The sequence below is a fragment of the Cyprinus carpio genome, unplaced genomic scaffold (assembly GCF_018340385.1).
Source record: "Cyprinus carpio isolate SPL01 unplaced genomic scaffold, ASM1834038v1 S000006477, whole genome shotgun sequence".
NCBI lineage: Eukaryota > Metazoa > Chordata > Actinopteri > Cypriniformes > Cyprinidae > Cyprinus > Cyprinus carpio.
The window spans coordinates 252,559-273,190 of record NW_024879152.1 but is presented as its reverse complement, the minus strand read 5'-3'; the positions used below and the strand labels follow the sequence as shown (position 1 = coordinate 273,190).

The following is a 20,632-nucleotide window of genomic DNA, read 5'->3' as shown; positions in this document are numbered from 1 at the left end:
GTTTGCTTTTTTTTTTTGCTGAAGCACTACTGTTGTGCCTTTTCTCCCACTATTAATAGTGAATAGGTGAGTGTGCTTTTGGTTGAGCCAAACCTTTCTTTAGTTTGCTTTTGGAAAGCTCTCTGAAAATGCTAGTGATTTAGTGTGATGTTTTGCTTCCAAAAATAACAAAAGGACGTGTCACCCAAAATGTGCAATTCTATAATTTACTACCACCTCATATGTTTAGCAGAATGTCAATGCGTGCTCGGTTTTTTTAAATTGAAGTGACAGTGACCACAAGCTACTAATAATTTTGTTTGTGGTAGATAGAAAAAATCATAGAGTTTTTGAATGACATGAGAATCATGTATAGTTGGGTGAACTATCTCTTGAATTATGTTTTGCTGAGTAGATGAATGTTGAGGTTCTTCAGTTCTGCAGGGATGCAAGTAGGTTGGTCTGATCACAGTGGCTCCTTAAACCTCCATCCTCATGCTCTTTTCACGCTCCCCTTACACATTATATGTCATGGATGGAAGATACTGGAGGTTTTATCTCTGAGCTATGCAACTGTTGTACTCACTCACTCACTTCTTTTTTGTCTCCACAGTCCGTTTGGGCACACTCTCCCCTTATTCTCAGGTAAAAGTTTTGACTCAGATTTTGACTGTTTAAGAGTCCACACAATAATTTTGCAAGCAAGTTATCAATCTGTCTAAAGTATATGGAGGCACGTAAGTGTGTGATTAAGTGTTAAATTGACAGTTGTTGCGTATAAATCGTCATGAGATCACTCATCCTTAGTAAATGAAAATGAGAGATCTCACAAGACATATTTTATGAGAATGGCATTTTATGTGACTAGGAACATGTATGACAGTAAATGGATCAATAGAGCTAAGAAGATCCTCCAGTCCGGGGATTCCTAGACTATAAACCCCCACCTAACAGCAGACAGGTGCATGTCTCCCATCATGCCTCGCTCTCCACATCAGACTACTACAGATACGGTGATCACTGTGCCGTGCTGAGCAGAACAAAAAACAAAACACTCTCATCCCTGAGTTATGGGATTCTCGTGTAAACCCCGCATACTTGGCGGCTTTCATCAGAAAAACTACTAGCAAGTTGACCAGCATTTCTTGCTGGTAAAACAACATGTAATAATGGACCAGCATTACCAACTTTTGAATCAGCATACGGGTTTAAAGCTGGTCTTTTCACCGAGAAATGGCTTGAAGGAACTATGACTGAGTATATGCCAGTAATAGTGGGGACTTATACTATATAATTCTTGTATTGCCTGTGTACACTAAAATTAGGTGGTTATGTGCCGTTATATCAACAAGGAATAGCAAACACTCTCAGGAAAAAATTCAAAAACCTTTTTCACAGCGGATTGTTACTGGGGCATTACGACCCTTGCATTTAGGTACTGATATGTCCTGTACATTTTAGGTACTGGAGATGTACATTTAAGGTAAGCAGTAATGACATCCTTTATACGGTTAAATAATGTACAACCGTGTTTACCTTTTGAAAAGGTACCACGCCAGTACAGAGGCTTTTGTATCTTTGTTTATGAGTGTGTAGTGACTGAGGTGGTGAGTACTGATATCGTGGATTTTAAAGTCAGCATGAAATTATAGTCAACGGAAACGCTGTATTTTACCGTCTGTAACATGGACTTATTACAAGTAAAATGGGCACGTTCGTGAACACAAAAGCGAAAAGAGAAGTGCTATTTTAGTATTATCTGATATACTATTATAATACTTTATACATATTTTGTGATGCGTAGCTTTTTTGTTTTTTTACATATTATTTCAGTGTGCTGGGGGGTTTGAGTTTAGTAGTAATTTGGGGTCTTGATGTTTTTTAAACATCCTTTTATAATTTTGTTACCTTTCTTATGTTAAATCTTTCCGCTTTATTTCAATTAACGGGACCCCCTACCCCTATAATATTCTACATTTACTTTGTTTCGGGCAATTGTCAATCACTTGGGCAAGACCAGTGACACTTTTATTCAATCTGGGCATTCCCCAATTTGCTTACTCCCGCTGTGTGAATCTTCAAGCTTGTGATGTCAGCCACACGTTATATTAAATTATTGAATGAATAGCATTTTGTTTTTTAATAATAAGATTATTATAATTGATTATTACACACAAGAGCACCGTAAAGTAGGATTTCATGATGACTTTAAACCAACATATAAGCCTTTAAAGGCTTTGTTATGTGGGATTTTTTTTTGGCTGTTATTTGGGAGATTGTGTACCGCCATTCCACCCCCTCCTATCAACATCACCATCTGTTTGTGCACGTCATGTCTTTTCTTCTGTTTTGAACTGTGCATACGTGGTCCCTGCTCTGGCTAATCTTGGATCATTTTGATCTGATGATGCTCTCTCGCCGGTGTGATGATTGAATGTGTGTGGTTAGGGCGCACAGGAAGTGTGCACTCATGTTCTGGTTCTGTTACTGTCATTGGCTTTGGGGCTGGCTACAGGCACTGAGAGTGGCAGAGAAGTTCACCCTATTACAAATCAGCTAGATGGCCCGGTCCAGCACACCCCACCACAAACCCAGCTCCCAAGCATTTCCATGTGCCAGGTAGGCCAGGCCTCGACATTCACCTCATTGGCTGCTTTCATCATTACATATTCATCCAGCAGTAAATATGAATATAAATTAAAGTGTCGTTAATGAATCAAAGTCTCTGTAACTGTTGAATCTGTCTATGCTATACATCTATATGTGGCTGTACTCCTTTTATGTGTTTTCTTCAACCATTCCACTCTCCTCCACCTTACCCTAAAGGTCCCTGGAAGCCTGAAAAGGAAGAACAAAAAAGCATTTCCTGCCCCGTTTACTTTGCTTTCTTCTGCCTGTCACTTACATCTCCTCCATGTTTTATTTCTAATCTCTCCCTTTCTTCTCAGCCACAGGGGAGCCCAACATCTACAGGAAGCCTCCCATCTATAAGAGACATGGTATAGTGTACTCGGCCTGCTCTGGCCTGTTTTCCCTCACACTCAGTCCTGAGGCTGTGTGGGCTCATGGGAAAGATGTGTCTGATTAGTGTTAGTGTCCTCCATTGCTGTCCTCCAGCAAACCCTTTAGTCTAAAATACTTTAAGAGAAGTAGTATGCAAATTAGGAACAAAAACAGCTCATTTAGTATATACCATGGTACACATGTTAGAAGTAGCCTAATACAGTTGCAAGAACACGTATGTGAACCTTTTTGGATTTAACTAGTATTCTATATAAATTGGTCATTGAATTTGAATAGATGAATACAGTTTGCTTAAACAAATAGTAGATAAACTATTATACATCTTCAGCGACCAATGCAAAATAGAAAATGTAAATACTTTATATAAAATAAATGCTTTTATATAACTACCACATTTTCTATAATTGCAGATCTGCAATGGTCAAAATAAGTTGTGCCTATTTGTTTAAGCAAACTGTGTTTATCTACTATTTTATGACCATATATTAAGAAATCCATATAAAAACAAAGGATTCACATTCTTATTTTTTTGGAACTGTATGTCTTAGGTAAAAAAAGGATAAGAAATTGTCCTTTCTGCTCAATCATCAGAGTGCATCATGCTTTCCATTTCTTGCATGACAGAAGAATGTAGAACTGGCACGAGCGCATCCTTGCTTCTACAGGAGGATGATGAAAAAAGGATGAGGCTTGCTGAGGCATGGTTAAACTGGCCATGTCCCCCCCTCTGCTTTAGATCAGCTGGGAAGTGGCCGCATTAGATGCCACAGAGAAGCCCCACTGAAGTTATGCTCAACGTATGCTCACCCTGTTGAGGAAAACCGCTGTTAGGAAGGCAAACCTGTTTAAGCATGAAATGAGCAAGCGTGAAAGTCTAAACATACCTACAGTAGTTCACAGAGTTCAAATGGCAGCCATATTGTTTCTGGATAACACACTGAATGTTACATGTACTGAAGGGACTTGGTGGCAAATCCTTTGATAGATTGTTGTTTATGTGCATATCTTTGTCTGTTCATTCATAAATTTACAATCTCACAACTTTTTGTCAAGTACATTGGTTAATATGTCCTCAAAATGCCATGAACTCTAACCCCTTTAACTCAACAATAGTAATAGTACATCTTTCCCTTAACTGCATGTCTGTGTGTGTGTATTTATATGTGTATATTCTGTATAAATGTGCATTACAGGCTTGTGCCATTTTCCATATGATTAATTATTATCCTTGTTTTTGATTATAACAAAATAATAAATAATAACATTATACCTGATATATTTTAAAGGTAATAAAGTGGGTTTATGGGTTCAACATTAATGATTGTATCTGGGCTCAACAGTTCAGATTTTTTGCCATGCCAATGTTTTCACCCCACCAAAAAAGTTATGTATTTTAATGTAATCCAGAAAAATATTATTTGATACTTGATGTATTTTTGTCAGAACCAAAAAATAATAATAATCAGTGTTGGAGTAGCACATTACAAGTAACATAATCAGATTGCTAACATGTTACTTTTGCATTTACAATGAAATAAGTAACGCAACTTACTTTGTTTTCCCATTTATTCACTGAAATAAATAATATCACTTTTGGTGTGAAAGGGTCCTTACAGTTACCCAAAATAGAACTTTAGTGTTTTTGTTATTAAAAAACAAATAACCACGCCCAACCCAGATGACAAAAAGTAACGCAAAAGCAATGTAGAGCAATACTTGCCAAAAAAATTACTAAGTAATGCATTTAGTTACTTTTTATGGAGTAACGCAGTATCATAATGTATTACTTTTATTAGTGCTGATTATTCAACACTGATAGCTAGCCTGAAACTATTAAGTCCTGTAATATATACTTTATCTAGTATGAGATATAATCTTTGTCCACATTTTCTTTAGGGGAAATTATGAAAAGGCTTTAAATGTGGTATAGTGTGCAATATTGTGTCAATAATAGTTCTTCCAATACTTGTGTATTTCTATTCTAATAGTTCTGTGCAGTTCTGAAATTTTTTGAGGGATAAAATCTGTGGAATGAGTTGAAGTATACTAAATGGTTTTAAATGGAATGAAGCGCACTAGACATTTATTGGTTGCTAACAGCATCAAATTAACTAAAATGTTTTAAAAGACAAACACATGGCGGGCAGGGGATTTATAGAACTTTGTAGACGATGACCGTTTGAGTTCTTCAAAGCTTCTGGCCGAGATTCTGTGTAGGGAGATTAATTTGTTTCAGAGTTTTGCACAGAGCTGCACTAATACTGCAGATTTATTTACTGGCCAGTTCAGATACTTGCACAGTCCCTCAAGTTATCTCTAAGAAAGGTCAGAACCATCTCTGAGAGCTTGTTGGCTCAGTTTTACATCAGTTTACATTTTGTGTGTAGTCAAGTGAGTATTTGCATGTATCCTCGTGTCACAAGCCTGTAATGAACACTTTACAATGCTACCCATATGGTGGATCTGCATTTGTAAGTGAAAAGTGTTGTATTGTTGAAGATGTCTAGCTGTATTTCTGCAGAAGAGGCATAATGTTGTCATGCAGATAATTTGCTTTTTCTACCATATGGGTACCAAACTTAAAATCTCACTGAAGACTCTTTGGGATTCAAATATTTCTTCCCTTATTCTTTTTTCCCTTGTTTTTTTTCCCCACACCACCTTAAATACAATTTCCTCCACCTCTACTTTCCTCGGTCACCATTCACTCTGTAAGTATTCTCTCTCCCTGCACATCTGTCAGTCTGCGTTTTGGGTTGTGTGTTTGTTCGATTGATCTCTAGTCCCTTACTTGAATTCCGTCTCTCATCCCTGTGAAGTCTTTTTCATTAGGGATTGTTAATATTCTGCTTCTGTATTTGTGTTGAATCTTCTTGTGTGTGTTTTAAATGGATGGGAGTTCAGTGCTGTTTTTGACTGGTTTTGCTTTAGCATTGAAGGCAATTTATCAATATCCATGTCGTTTCTAATAATACAAAGAGTTTAACAATGTTTTCTGTGCTTATTCAATACCTCATTTATATAAATACAGATGCTTAATATTGAGTGTTGTGGACTGTGTTGAAGTCATTTCCTCACATGTTTTGTGAGCATTGCATCTTTCTTTCTTTTTTCGTGATGCCCCCTTAACGCCTAGCATTGCATTAGCATTAGCATTATCTAGGTTGAGTTCCAAATTTGTCTGTAGTGACTGAATAGAGATCTAGTCTCCCAAACAGAATTTTTAAAATGGATCATTCAAAATGCAAAACAATGTTTTTGACAGGAAAAGGCAAAAAACAGTATTATTTTATTTTTGAACAGAAAAAAACTTATCTGCTGTGTTCACCTATATTAAATATTTCCCCTCACCAGTAAATAATGTTAATATGGGCTAGAATGGAAGAAAATAAAGTAAAAAAAAAAAAAAAATAATAAAATAAAAAGGTGAAGAGTCCATGTAATAATAGACTAAAAGAAGCATTAGTGAGGATTTGAGAAGCAAAACGAGATTCCAAATGCAGTTCAGAGGAGTCATGCATTGAATATTGTTCAAATCAGGTGATGAGGATCTATTTTGGGACCTGCTAACAGTAGGTCATGTTTCATGAACACAAAGCATCTTGGGTGCACTTACAGCTGGTTTTTGATGTGGATTGTGCGATCACTGAAAATGCATACTAATGTTAGATGTAAAGGGGGCCTGATTGTACTACTATATGCAGTTATATCTCAAGCTTTTCCAAAGGTAAAATCTTTTCATACTCTCCCCACAGACAATCACTGCAATCCAGCAACCAAGAGCAAGACCAGTGAAGACATTGTCCAATCTTCCAAATTCCCATCAGCCTACTCGCCTGAACACTACCAGCACTCAGAGTCTGATTACTACCATTACACCAGCTCTCCTAAATGTAAGTGATGAATGTATTCATAATGTCCTATGTGTTCAGTTCACTGGCCTCACAGCGCTTTCCTGTGTTCCTCCCACCAGCCACAATCATTCCAAAATGACAGGGATGTCAATATAGATCCTATAGTCTCTGAATGTGGAATGCATTTAGTATGTCATAATAATAATGTATTTGTTATGTGTTGCTGATAATCAAGCGCACAACCTAGGAGAATTCCAACACAGTCTTTAATAATAAATACAACACACCATAAACCGCAAACAATACTGGACAGCAAAGTGACTAAAACAGAGGGCTTAAATAGATGATAATTAACTGAAACAGAATAGATTTGGAGAACTAATCAACAACCAAGGAGACTAACTAGCAGAAACACAGGCAAACGGGAACCAGGAAAACCAAAAGGCAAAGAAACTAAACAGGGGCCATAACAGTATTATATAGCAGAGCAGTTCCTTTTTTTCCTGTTGAGCAGTCCCAAATGCATTGTAGTGATTTAATACAAAATATTTTAACCTGTTTACACTAAATTACAGGTACGTGCAGTTTTCTGAGATCAAAAGGCTTCTTAATTCCTTCAGGTTTTTGTGTCTGTTTTTCTTGTTTATTTGGAATACCAGACTAAATATGAGCCAAAAGTGAATTTGCATATTAGAAGTATGCAAGAGTAAAAATTTTATAAGAGATTGCATGTGTGTGTGTTTGTGTGTGTGTGTGTGTGTATATATATATGTATATATATATATATATATATATATGTATATATATATATATGTATATATATATATATATATGTATATATATATGTATATGTATATATATATGTACTGTATGTCATGGTGTGGTGCAGGAGTGAATGCACAGAGCAGAAGAATAACAATAAACAGTATTTAACAACCCACACCGCGGTACGCCATAACAAGAAGGCAGCAAACACAAGTATACATCGACGAGACCGGATAACCAAACACTGAACAGAATGCAACTTATATGGGGAACGTAAATGAGGATAATTGACAAGAAACACCTGAACATAATGACACAATCAAGGGGAGACAGAAACTAGGTCACGCAAAGCACATGGGAAATGAAAAACACAACAGACAGTCCATAACTGTGACAATATATGTATGTATGTATATATATATATATATATATATATATATATATATATATATATATATATATATATATATATATATACATATACATTTTTATAGCATATTTTTGCTGTCATTCAAGATTGTTTTATTGTATAATACGCTTTGTATCTCCCTTTAGATGCTTAAACTCTTTTGTTTTTTTCTTCATCAATACAAATTATTTCACTCTTGCTTTCTGTCTTAATATCTTTCCGCTCTCAGCTTTACGTGCTATTCGGAGAAGGTACTCATCAGGTGGAGAAGAAGATGGCTGGAGTCACGGCCTTCAAAGAGTAAGCCAATAAAGCACGTTGTCTCTCTATTTTCACAGTGCCCTCTAACCAGTAATTAAAGCTTATGTCAATTAAATAATTACATATAACTTGCCTGGTTTTGATAATCTACATTCAGTCAATCAAGTTATAGCCCATCTGTCTACTCAGAGATTTACATTTAACCATTTTTGAAATCTAGCCATTAAGCGTCAAGTGCTGATCACTCTTACTATCGCAGGATGCTCACACATTATTTCATTTGTTTCTGTCTTCCTCTTTCTCCCTCTCTCTGTGTCTCAGATTCAGGGTGGTATTGGTAGGATGATCCTGAAGGAGGAGATGAAAGCCCGCTCCGGTTCCTATGACAACGACCCCTGGGGCAGCGCACGGAACTCCCGCAGTGGGAGCAGGGAGATGTTGCACAGCATGGGCCACAACAACACAGGCTGTACACAGGGCTGTATGTACTCCACTTGAGCTGCTGTATGACCGCAGATTATAGAGATGTGTGTTCTGAGGGGGTTGCTATAGGGTCATCAAAAACAGAGCGTGGAATATCATATTGGTCACTGCATTTGATCCTTCAAAGCCAAACCTACTGTTTGTGTCTGTCTAAGACCAGCTTTTCCTTTCCAACAAATTCCTCTGGAGAAAAATGCATTACAGCAACAGGTCCAGTGTGGTTTTGACTGCATGCAGTATGGGAGTTGCTTTACTTACCTTCAGTATGGCTGTCATTATTCAGCGTAGGGCGGCTTGGTCAATGAAGATGTGGCACAGAGCCATCTAATTAAGGCAGTGGAGCTCTGGAAATGCTGTTTACAGTGAAGGCAGACTTGAGTCAGTGGTGACACAGCCAGCATATGATGATATAGGACTGTGATGCTGGGAGAGGGATTCTGGGGGGTTTCAGGAATAGTGCAGACACAGCAAAAAAAATAAAAAATAACAAAATATTACAACACTACAGCAATGCGGAGCTGTGCACCTGTGCTGGATATTTCTGTCTCTCCCGTTTTTTCACATACACACACACATCTCTCTGTTGCTGTTTTTCTTATATTAACACTCAATCTGACCTTTCTTTATCCAACAACCTAATATTTTATTATATGCATGATGTGTGTGTGTGTGTGTGTGTGTATATATATACAGGGCTCGAATTGAGGTAAAAAACTTAATTAAACCACCATCCCCCTTACCATCCCCTTTAGATGATTAATGTTGAGTATTATGTAAAACTTATGCAAATGAAATGTAAAAATTCTCTATGTATGATAATTTACGAACTAAATAACCGCCATTGCCCAATCAGAACTCAGTACTTCAACAAGCTGCGCACAAGCTGAAGCAAGTTTTCATAATTTGTCGCGCAAAATGGTTCAAGCGCAACATCATTTTAAATTTTCATTATAAAGAAGACAATAGGGAGGTATGATTTTTCCTTGATTAGAATTTTAAAGACATTCCCCTAACATATTGTTATTGTGCTGTATGTGTGAAAATTCCAGAGCTGACATTATCGAGTGTTACCGACTTTGCAAAAACCTAAAAACACGTCTTGAGAATCCAAAAGCACTGCACGATTAAGCCTATTAGAATGCAGTTCGATTGTCCTTATAATTCAAGCAATAAAAGAAAAAACACCCATGTATGAGATTATGTTTTTATATACATCGCAAAAAAAATGTACTTTCCTGAATATCAGCACGTGTTTAATTTTATACAACAATGCAGAGCAATGCGGGTTTTTTTTCCTTTAATGAATGTGTTTTTGAACGAATGAGCCAGTGATTTAGTGGTCCACAATGTTTCGTTTCTAATTGAATCAGCCATTTTGAACAAATTTGACTAATTATTATTATTATTATTATTATTATTATTATTATTTTTTCATTAAGTACTGCCCTTCAGAAGCTGCAGAAGATACTTACATGTTTCCCAGAAGACAAAATATGTTCAATTTCTGATCTTTAAATTCAAAAAGTTTTCACCTCCAGGCTCTTAATGCAGCGTTTTTCTTTTTCTTTTTTTTTGTCTTTTTTTTTCTTACACTGCAAAGTGTAATGTTTTGAGTATGTTCTGACCACAACTGTAAATCAAATGAGATGTACACAAAAGCACTGAAATTAGGGATGTACAGTATATAGGTATCACCAAATGAGACATTTCATGTCTCTTTCTCCATCCCTCCTCATGTGCATTTGAGCGGGCTGCTCTCCTTAATTCTATTTCTGTGTATCTCATGGGAAAGTGCATGAAGCATCTGGAATTTTCCCTTCATCCCCTCCCTCTCTTTAGTTCCCTGTTTTCCTCCCCTGTCTGTACATGGATCTGGCTTCACTATTCCTGCTCCTGCCCTCCCCCATATTCATCGCTACACTTCACAATGCCTGGTGCAGCCCATGCTGGTGTGACAAGTCTTCTTTTATTCATGAATAGAAATGGGTAGTATTTACTGCACAGCACATGAAACAGATCAAGGGGAAGTTTGCGAGTAACACTGTAGATCCAATTTATACAACTGAGTTAATATGCTGGATTACAGTGGTGACATCCTAGAACAGGGGTAGGCAAGTTCGGTCCTAGAGAGCCGCAGTCCTGCAGAGTTCAGCTCCAACCCAAAAAAAAAACCTCACCTGCCTGTAGCCTTAGTAATCCTGAAGACATTGATGAGCTTGTTCAGGTGTCTTTGATTAGGGTTGAAGCTGAACTCTGTGCGGCTCTCTAGGACCGAACTTGCCTACCCCTGTCCTAGAAGGTTAAGACAGACACATAATGAACATTTAATCTCATATTTAATTTGTATATGCATGAAATATATGTTTTAATTTATTTGCGCTAACAGGTTAAAGTTTTTTTATTATTACTATTTTATTATTATTTTTTTTTTTCATCCATAACTTTCCTTTTGTTACCCTTGCTTTATCCTTTTTTTCTTTACACTGCCATGGCTTTTTTTTTCCATTGATCAGCATTCTTCAGGCTCATTGAGCACTTTGATGTGCCGTGTTTCAGTGAGGCTCGTGAGCAGCTTACTCTCTGCTCTATTTGTTGACCGTTTTGAGACTTTTCCGATGGTTCTTTCAGTGGTCACAAAACTCAGGGTACTCAGACACAGAGGTCTGACCTGATGGCAGACATAAGGAGCTTAGTACCAGTCTACACAGCAGAACATTATGTACCAATAACTGCATATTTGGCCTGTTCCACACTATGCACGTGTCAGTTTGTTTAAGGGGAAATGTTTCTCATATAGTGAACTGCTATTGCTTCATTTGACCCAAATTAGTGATTTGAATTTATTATTTACATACAATTAATTATCAGATTACTGAAGAGATTATAATATTTATTTCTCTTTCCTTCAGCTCCTCGGACAAACTTTGCACCGGAGAATGGTGAGTGGCCATATACTCCTGAGAATTGCTGGGTGCTCATATGGTTTTGGCAAGATATATGATTCTCGTAATTTTTTGGCAAGGCTTTTAACCCCAGAGAGACTGTGTCTGTAATCTGCAGTTAATTTATTTTGCATTAATAAAAGAACAGATAAATATTTGCAGTTATCAACACAGATTCAAGCCTGGTCACTAGCGCCCTCTACTGTTCACTTATGGACAAGGCAGACGAAATTTAACAAACCTTTTCTTAAATAATGAGGTTGATTCATAAATTTATGTGTATTGTTCTGTCTTAATATTATTTGAAGACTACATATCCAAGTCAGCCTCTTTGCCCGGATATGGCAGGAATGGATTGCACAGGGTAAGTTTCACTGTAAACAGAGCACTCAAAGCAGATGGGTTGGAAATGTCATTTAAACCTTTAGCCACAATTTGTTTGCCTGTCTATTTATTTTCCAGCCACAAAGTGCAGACTACTATCAGTATGACAGTGGCAGTGAAGTCAACTGGGGAATCAGAGGTAAGTAAAGGAGTTTTTTCTTCTTCTACTTTTTACAAAATGCTTATTTTGCTGACATATTTGGGAATACAATTATTTGTACAGAAATTAGTTCTGACTTTAAAAGCTTTTTTTTTCTTTCCCAGCAGAGTACAAGGTAAGGATGATGGTTTAGCATTACCAGAGGATTACAGAGGGCCCAGAGAGACACTAACACATCCTGACACAGAGGCACCTTTGAAACATTAGCCCACTCTCCACTCCAGAGGAAAGCCTAGCCTAAGTATGTTAGTCTAATGAACCCTGATGGGTCAAAGCAATGTCCTATTGGTCAAAGCATGTGGAAACCAGAGGATGGAGAAATTAGTGCCTTTAGGTCATAAGGTCACTGTGTCATTCCCCAGCTGGCCCTTAGTGAGTTGGAGACTGCAGGGGCCGTGGAAAGGGCAGGAGTTTGTCTGACCCGTTTGCTTCTGGTTGGTCAGGAACTATATTGTTCTGCTTGGTGCTGCTTCCTGTCTCGGTTACAGCTTCTGTGCCAGAGGCTCTGTGACTTCCTTTCACTTTTGTAAGTGAGAGGAATATGAGGTCCACCATTGCACAGCCTGCTCTGAGAACAATGCTTAGCTTTCCATTACCAATCTATGAAAGAAAGTGTCACAGAGTCAGGACAATTATTTGTAAATAAATGAATATAAGTTTCAATATTTACGTATTTTAAAGTTTACAATGAAATGCATGGCTAACTTTCATTACAGATCTACCCGTATGAAGCACTTATTGTGACCACTAGGGGGCGTAACAGGTTGCCAAAGGATGTAGACCGGGCCAGATTGGAGGTAAACTGTTTATTATATTATTACAGCATGTAACATGTTCATAAATATATGAATATTATATTAAATTCTAAACGATATATTGTATAAATACACTCCTGTTCAAATGTTTGGTTGTTTGAAAGAAAAATAATACTTAGGATGCATTAAATTGATCAAAAGTCACAGTAAAGAAGTTTACAATGTTACAAAAAGATTTCTTTTTAAAACAAACTGTTTTTTTACAGAAATAAATGATATGTTAAAATATGTATTAAAACAGAAAACAATTATTTTACATTGTCATAATATTTCTCAATATTATTATTTGTACTGTATTTTTGATTAAATAATTGTAGATTTGGTGTGCATAGGAGAGCATATGATCTATGTAGCTCTCTCTATATATAGTAAATATGTTATATTATAACAATATTTAATAATTGCTTACAAATAATGAGCACATGGATGACTGCACGATACTGCACATACTGCATTTTCCTTTTAATTTTAGCGGCATCTTTCCCCGGAGGAGTTCTATCAGGTGTTTGGGATGACGATGGTTGAGTTTGACCGTCTGGCACTGTGGAAGAGGAACGAGATGAAGAAACAAGCCCGGCTGTTCTAACATTTCTGTCCCACATGCACACAGAGACCTGAATACCTGTTCCAGTCTAACATCCTCAGACACATAGTCATGCCTGGTCTGTACCTAGAAATTGTGCAACTGTTCTTTGTGACAAATGCATATAAATGATCAGACAGGCTAGAATAATTGACAAAGAAAAACAGAAATAAATAACATAAACAGAATGGTGGGAATATCTTAGTTTTACTTGAGTGTAAAGTGGTTCTTGGACAAATTTTATTTTGTTTCTGAATGACAAAACGGAGGAATCAGGAATTGTCAAGATTTTGAATTTTGCCTTATGTTTTCTATTAATTTATGCACCAGCAAAGTGAGTGAACAGAATGTAAATATGATTAATACAACTATAATGAGAGTGAATGAATCATTCGACATCATCCATCAAGTACATTATTAAGTAATATTTCATTTTAAAGGTTATAAAATGATATTTTTTCAGTCCTTTTATTTCACTATTATACAAGGACTACATAAGCTTAGGTGGACTGAAATGAGCGCTGATTTGCTTGACAGTGAATACCAAAGTCTGACTGTTATTTGTGAAGTTAGCAGATGAAATTGAGCACTATGGTGCTGTACTTTGTTCAGGTCATTTCCAAGGAGTACGCATACTGAATGTACACTTTTCTCACAAGAAGACTTTAGGATTATTAGAGTAATATTGATGAAACACACATTGTATATTGTGATGGTAGAAATACATATGGATTGTGTCTGATACAGATGATGTAGACAAAACAGATACTAGGAAAAAATTAAGGTGCAATGTTTTTCTTTCTTTCTGAGATGTTATGCTCTTAAAAAAGAGATCTGTTGGTTAGGTTAGACCAGTTTACTTTCATCACTCCTGTTAGGATGGATCAGCAAATGCTGTGATACCTTAAGTGGGTTTAATATATTTTTGGGTCATGCCAGGGCGATAACATCACCTGATTTGGTAATTAAATAAATGCAGAGGGAGTAAACATGAATTGGCCAATAATAGGGATAACATGTTCGCACTCATACTATTGGATGAAAAACACATTATCACACCACTGAAGCAAGTGACAAATAACAAGCTGTAACCCTGATTAGGACCTAACAGTAACTGTGGGGTCTTTCAAGCCAAGGGATACTGATACTTAGTTTTTGTACCTCACTGACAAACAGGTGAAACCATCATGTTTTCTGCCTTTGTGTGTAGTGTTTACAACCTGTTTGCCCAATAGATTGTTATGAAGTGTTCTATTAATTTCATAGTGAAGGAAGAGAGCTAGAGTATAACCATATTTTTGAGTCTCTCTTTTTTAATCACTACTGCTACCTTACTAACTTTATTTATCTGTCCGTTTCAACAGACTATGTACATCTTTTATTGCAATAAAAGTTTGTTTTCTTCTGTAAAACTGTTTTTGTGTGTGATGAGTGGCATCAGTAGTCATGAGGGGCAGTCTGTCATCAAACCCGGTCAGAGGGAGCATTAGGACCCAGCAGGATAATGGAGGGAAGTCGGTCTCTGTAACTTCATTGAGAATCTTTCAATGCAGAGTGTTTGTCACTTAAGTACATAACATCGATGGGTGCACGGGCTGCAATGAGTGTTTCCAACACGCCACGGAGTTGTTGTGTGTGATTCTTCTAAAATGGAAATAAACAGCAAACGTAAGTAAAATTGTATTGTGGTTAAATAATCATTAACAAATAATTGCGTGAAAAGTTTTTTTTACCTAACCTAACAAAAACCTAATGACGCTAGATAAGCTTAGACTGTTAATTTAGGATAAACTTTTGTCTAGTAATTTTATGCATAGCCACGACTGCACCTCTTGTTTCACACGGACTATATAGGCTAACAATGGTTTGAGAGCTCAAATAAATAGTTAAATCCACTTTTTTAATTTGTTATTGAAGGTGCACTGCACCAAACGCGTTCCTGTTTCCATTTAAGCTATGTTCGAATCATGTTCGAACGAATCGTTCTTTGGAGTCAGATCTGTTGATACAATTGAACCTGTTAAAAGCACTGGACGATTCATTTATTACTCGAACATTTCCGGGTTTCTCAGCAGCAGAAGTCGTCAGAGTTGGGTACCACATATATATTTTTGCATTCCCATTTGTTCAAATAGCAAAAGCAGAACTCCGTGGTAGTGTTTTCATGACTCAAAAAAAATATACATAAATGTTAAACTGATGGAAGCAGTTCTTAGAGAGAATCTATGCCACATTTACATTTACATTTACGTAAGTCCCATCAAAGCTGTATTAGAAACACTCTGGCATTAGAGTTAAAGGGGTCATATGATGCAATTTCAAATTGCCCTTTCTCTTTGTAGTGTTACAAGCTGTTTGTGAATACATAAGATCCATAAAGTTGCAAAAACTAAAGTCTCAAACCTAAAGAGATTTAAAAGTTAAGACTCGTCCACGCCCACCTAAAAACGCCTCGTTTAAACACGCCCCCACATGTCTACGTCACTTTGTGGGAAGATTTGCATAACACCGCCCAAATGTTTACGCAAAGAAAAAAGGCCTAACTTTGATTTTTGCTGTAGTATTGTTTCTGCCGCTGCCATGATGCTGTGTTTCGTTGTTAAAGCGAAAATACTTGTTTGGTCTTCCAAAAGAGGACACGACTAGAAATCAGTTAAGTTGTATTTACAGCACTGTTCCAGAACTACAATGCCGGCTGTCCTGACTCACAACCTGTAAATATGTTTTCATATTTAAAGAAATTGCCACTGATTATTCAGACGAGAGTTTTGAGCAGTGTAGAGTAGCGCTTGTTGTTTGTTGTTTCACAAATGCAGACATGGTTTTCTGTTTACATGATGTGATGCAACGCAACACATAAAAACACAGTATAAGTCATTATAATCAGTAATTATGTCCCCACTGGATGCAGCAAATGCCTCGTTTATAATGGGTTTTATTGGTTTTGTCTCATCGCGCTGGTAAACAGCATCACAATATGGTAAGGGGCGTAACATTTCCGTCACACGCTTGAGGTATTCGGCCAATCACAACGCATTGGATAGGTGGCCAATCACAGCACACCTCGCTTTTCAGAACGATGAGCTTTGTAAAAATCAACGTGTTTCAGAAAAGTGTGGCATAGAGCAGAAACAATAATGTACAGTATGTGGAAAATGTGTTTTTTAAACCTTAAACTGCATAAACACATTTCATTACACCAAGTACACAAAATAATGTTATTTTTTTAGCAACGTCATATGACCCCTTGAACTGTTTTTTTTTATTATTATTAATATTGTAATTTGATGCAAAGGTAATATAATTCAAATTATAGTGTGATAAATGTACATACATTTAAAAAAAAAAGTAAAATACAAAATACTTTGGAGGATTTAGATGCTGATAACCGTTGAAACGTGTCATCACAGTTTTGTTAAAAGGGTCCATCAGTCCGAGTGGTTCTTAGTCAATTGACTGACTATTTGAAATCTCTTTTTCGAATGTGTAGGCCTACAATTCGTGATTTCTAATGAACTGAGGATTTGACTCATGACATATACATCATTGCATAAAGGAAATGATGAATTGGTTACCAAATGATTGGATGTAACACATTGTACTAAAGAACCGATTCGTGGTTATCAGTCATACTTCCTGTACTCCTCCCATCAGCTCTTCTGCAGTGCCGTATCTTTTACCCATAGATATCCGCTGTACATGATCAAAACTCTGACTTTGAGCAGCAGCTGTTGTTCTCTCATATGAGTTAATGATTCACATCGTTTTCTACAGGAATTTACTGTTTTCAACTTTCTGTTGATCTATTTCGTACTGATCCTCTTTGACTTCAAACATTCAGGAAAAACTCTACACCTGGAACATGAGCCTGCTGTGGGTGGCATAGTGATTCAGAGGCTTGTCGCAAGGTTTAGTTTTCCACTTCTCTTGGACCTGGGCTCTGAGATCTTTCTTATTCTTGTGCTTCTTTGTTTATAAGTGAAGTCTGTCTTTATAAGGAGCTGAGTTCTAACAGGACCCCTCCGGTGAGCTGGTAGTACTTCTCTTGATATCCTGAAAGTCCTACTGTTTTGATAGTTGCTGTTTTGGCATGGTGCAGGAATGAGAGGGCTGCTACTTGCTTCTGGCGTTGGCTCTTGTATTTTTTTCCCCTTACTGAGACAATGAGATGAATCCTGCTGGCTCTCTCAGAACAAACCGACTGTGTCTGGTCAGGCAGTGGTCATTGCTGTACATGTTTTTGTACAGTTCCTCCCTCCAACACTACTCCCAGCAAAGTTAAACCCCAGTCGTCTACCTCTAAAAAGATTGAGTTAACACAACATATCAAAGATAAAAGGAAAGATTAGTAGGTCTCCTGTTCAAATCACAGCCTAGTCTACCTATTTAATGATTCCTTAAAAGGTAAAACTAAATTGCAAAAGACATCATTAGTTCATTTTTGAGAAATAGAAGATTTAATATTACCATTGTAGATAAGAGCAAATGTTTTTATCTGAGCATGACACACTTTGTGTCTACCTTCTTTTTGCATGCCACTGTCTTTGGTTTTCCATTCTAAACATGCACATTCATCTTCTAATAAAGGAAAAAAGCTCTCTTAACTCATGACACAATTCCTTAGTCATCTGGGATTGTGTATAGGATCATAAAATGCGCACAACTTTACATGCAAAAAAAACAGGGACAACTACCAGGTAGACACATGTAAGTAATTACAGGAGTGGAGCACCTCAGCTTGTGTTCGAACAATGTATGTGCAGCTCTCTTCCACTTTCTCCTAAGACGTTCAGTCACTCAGTCCATCACTAAAACCAGCATTATTTATTTCTGCCATCCTGTTATTAGGTTTCCACAGGTGTATTTCGGAACCACCTGCCTCATCTGTTTTCAGAAAGTGGTGGAGGTGTTGTCATTTGTTGTTGTTGTTTTTTAGATGATACAAAGTTCTTCCTCACTCCCTGCCAGATTCCTGATCTATCAGAATGTGAGTGTTTACACAAACACAAGGGACGAAGAACAGGAAAAAGAAAAGAAAAAAAAAGACATCCAGCAGACATCCCCTTCAGAGCAAACATGTTTTTTTTCTCTCACTATTCTTTATCTTGCTGCTGAATGTCTCCTTGGTGTTTGGGAATGTGAAGAGTTATTTTGGTCCCCATTTACTTTAATGTATGAACAAAAACAGTCAAAACTTTCTTCAGAATATCATATTTAGTGATAAGCAGCAAAAAGAAGGTTGACTTGAGTGTGAACTATCCCTTTTAGGTCACTTTCATGATCAAATTTTGAGTTTTCGACCTTTTGACCGTTTCCAGTTTTAACATTATATTGATGTGGTTTGTCTACATTACTGATTAGAGTGAGGGCATTTTTAACTGGTTAAGTAATTTGCTCTAATGTGAATCATTAAACTTTGGATGGTTCTGAGAGCAAACTGTATGTGGATAGAGAAAAAGATGCTTGAAGCCAGAGAATCAGGCAGGCGTGAAGGGGCTCTACCTCTCCCCACTGACTCGTTGAGTATTTGGGATCGTCTCTTTGTGTAAGACTCTGCACTGAATCATGATTATTGTTTCCTTCAGACTGTGAGCATGTTGAAGTGTTTAGGAGTGTGTTAGGAACAAAGATCATTTGTCTTGTAAATCCTATAATGAAACATGAATTTGCACTACCGCTGTCATCCAGAGTTCTTGAGATCAGCAAAATGAATAGCAACAGTGTTTTCTTGTTAATGCAGAATCTGCAAGCCTGTTCTGGCCTTGATTGTTGTATGTCACGGTTGCAAGTCAGTACAAAGCAACCTGTTCCCTCCGGCTTACGGGAATTCCACTTTTGTTTAAATACATGGATATAGCAGGATTTAGTGCAATAATGCGACTTGTTTGTCAGCCATCGACTTCAACTTTAGCCCTGACAAAGGAAAAGCATGCATGCTTTTGTGATTACAGAGTTGACTTGGCTTAAAAACATCTTTGTTTGCTTTGACCGTTTTACGTCTCGGACCACCCATTCAATCTCTATGAGCATCGTCTGCCTTCTTGGCAATGATAAGTCAACCAGCTGAAATGGACTAGAAAATGCACACCCACCAGACTCTCATGCATGATAATAGAAGCATTTAACAAGGTGTGTGTCATTGTTTAGGGTCTTTAACAAGTCTCCAGTGAATCATAGTGCAGGCTGCGCTCACTGATTTCCGTGGTGAACTTGTGGAGTTCTGAGATTTACACAGTGACACCATTTGATGGAAAACTTTCTGTGTACCATATGCAAATGTTCTTCTGGCAATGAAGATATGTGTAAGGTGAAGTGAGCTTTAAATATGATTTGTGTGGCATAGTGGTTATAATGGGTGCTTTTGAACACTGCTAGGCACACGGTTAACCTCAGGTTGTTCATGGTGGTCTGTCAGTGTAATGTGTGTAGTGCAAGTTGCTTTGGTATAAAGCATCTGCCTAAATGACCGTTCATTGAGTACTAAATGGTACTTAGATGGCTGCGAAAGTAAGGCAATGCATTCTAAGTTATCAGCCCAGACTGTATTTGTTAACCGTGCACATCTTCATACAGGTGCAGATGGTGTTGGCGTGACAAGCCTGATTTATCTACCTGGATCAGACAGAATGGCTGTTAATCAAAGCAGAGTTGCACAGTAGCGACCCACAAAACCTGATTTGTAGGTTGTGTATCTGAAGCTAAATCTTGCTGACTGTTACAGTACATTTTTAGCTCTTTTATGGATTCGCTTTTTGCTTACCCAGGAATTTACATTGGTACTCATGAGCTCACTTGAGCCTACATTGGCAACTGCCTTTTAAATCATAGAACCTCATAAGTGACTTATGAAAGCTCTAAATAGGCGACAACTCTGTGTTCCACACAAATAATGCTCCTAACTTGAATCACATGGAGACTTGGCATGTAATTGAATGTAAAAGAGAAATCTTAGCATATTGGTACTTTTAAGAAT

General features: G+C 37.2%; 1 long non-coding RNA gene across 1 annotated transcript; it reads left to right on the top strand.

The window, feature by feature from the left end:
* The first annotated feature begins 11,575 nt into the window (after positions 1-11,575).
* On the top strand, positions 11,576-15,071 carry LOC122143640. The gene is made up of 6 exons (XR_006159294.1): positions 11,576-11,714; positions 12,026-12,081; positions 12,180-12,240; positions 12,366-12,376; positions 12,978-13,058; positions 13,549-15,071. It is a non-coding gene; the product is annotated as an uncharacterized LOC122143640 (long non-coding RNA).
* Positions 15,072-20,632: the final 5,561 nt, after the last annotated feature.